This window comes from Palaemon carinicauda, chromosome 15 (genome assembly GCF_036898095.1).
Source record: "Palaemon carinicauda isolate YSFRI2023 chromosome 15, ASM3689809v2, whole genome shotgun sequence".
Taxonomy (NCBI): domain Eukaryota; kingdom Metazoa; phylum Arthropoda; class Malacostraca; order Decapoda; family Palaemonidae; genus Palaemon; species Palaemon carinicauda.
In genome coordinates, this window is record NC_090739.1 from 60,775 (window position 1) to 63,100 (window position 2,326).

Here is a 2,326-nt window from a genome sequence, read left to right on the forward strand (position 1 = left end):
AGTAATAAGGAAAATAATAGTAATAATAATACTAATAGTAATAGTATTATTAATGGTAATACTTATAGTAATTACTTTTATTATTATTATTATTATTATTATTATTATTATTATTATTATTATTATTATTATTATTATTATTATTATCAAGGAACTGGAGAATTACGACAACGCCAAACATTCTTAAATTTATTTCCGTCACCAACAAATAACAACGTTTCAAACATCCCTGTGTTCATAATCATGTTCCTGGGTAAAAGAAAGTAAAACAATAAAGAGCAAGCTGTACATAAATATTGTAAACAAACAAATAAATTCTAAGTTAGAATGGGAAAAGGGATAATTAGGCAATCTTCAAAGGAAAGCTAGAAATTTCTTGATTAAGTTGTGGCTTTTTAGATTTTATAAAAATTGACTCTGCTATTCTTATTTCATTTTCATATGAGCCTTTGTATATTATTGAAAAGTTGTCCAAAGAGAATGAACACTTACAATCCATTTCGCAATGGTCTCGTATGCTGGACTGTAAAGGTTTGGACAAGGCTCTGCCAGTTCGGCTGCTAATTCTCTTGTGATCTTGGTAGCGAGAAAAAATGTATTTTTTCGTGGAGCCAATGTAAGCTAATTGGCAATTTGGACAGTTAAACAGGTAAACCACCATTGATTCAAAGGTCTTTTGCAGCTTTTCTTTATGGTTAACAAAACTTTTTATTTTTGGAGTAATTATACAATAATTATAGAAATTTAATATTCTATAATTACACCAAAATAAAAAGTTTTGTTAACCATAAAGAAAAGCTGCAAAAGACCTTTGAATCAATGGTGGTTTACCTGTTTAACTGTCCAAATTGCCAATTAGCTTACATTGGCTCCACGAAAAAATGCATTTTTTCTCGCTACCAAGATCACAAGGGAATTAGCAGCCGAACTGGCAGACCCTTGTCCAAACCTTTACAGTCCAGCATACGAGACCATTGCGAAATGGATTGTAAGTGTTCATTCTCTTTGGACAACTTTTCAATAATATACAGAGGCTCATATGAAAATGAAAAAAGAATAGCAGAGTCAATTTTTATAAAATCTAAAAAGCCACAACTTAATCAAGAAATTTCTAGCTTTCCTTTGAAGATTGCCTAATTATGCCTTTTCCCATTCTAACTTAGAATTTATTTGTTTGTTTACAATATTTATGTACAGCTTGTTCTTTATTGTTTTACTTTCTTTTACCCAGGAACATGATTATGAACACAGAGATGTTTGAAACGTTGTTATTTGTTGGTGACGGAAATAAATTTAAGAATGTTTGGCGTTGTCGTAATTCTCCAGTTCCTTATTAAACTGAGGTTCCCTTCCACCCGCTCAGTATCGGATATTATTATTATTATTATTATTATTCCGTATATAACGGAGAGGTAGCCATGTCGTCCTGATGGAAGTTCCTAATAGGTAGCAACCTAGGGTATATTTGACTACATTGATATTCCCACAGAATGTTACCGTAAGGTATCCAGAATTCTAATTCCTGGAGCGAATATCCCTAAATAATCTCACAGGGATATCGCAATATATATATATATATATATATATATATATATATATATATATATATATATATATGTATATATATATATATATATATATATATATATATATATATATACATATATATATATATATATATATATATATATATATATTTATCTTTGTATATATATATATATCTATGTATATATATATATATATATATATATATATATATATATATATATATATATATATATATAAATATATATATATACTTATATATATATACATATATATATATATATATGTATATATATATATACATATATATATATATATATATATATATATATATATATATATGTATATATATATATATATATATATATATATATATATATATATATATATATATATATATATATATATATAGTTGGGTCGAGTGCAATATACAACAAAGCTTTTTTTTACTTTTCCAGTAAGCCGAAGAACAACTTTTAATTGTTTATTGTTCCTGACATAAGCATACACTTTATTTTGGCGTCCAGTCCATTATACCTTGACACATTGCATTCATTCCCTCCACCGCCATACTTAGGACCCCGAAACCTTACAATTGGCTTAAGAACACTTCTTAACTCTGTAATTTCTGAGATAAGCTTACCCTCTATTTTACAGTTTTCGCATCCCCTAAATACAGTGATACGTCCATCGCCACACCCTCTACAGTTGTGGGACCTCGAGATTTTTCCACAAAGCCTAAAAACACCTCTTAACTCCTTGTCTTTGCTGAAAAACTTTT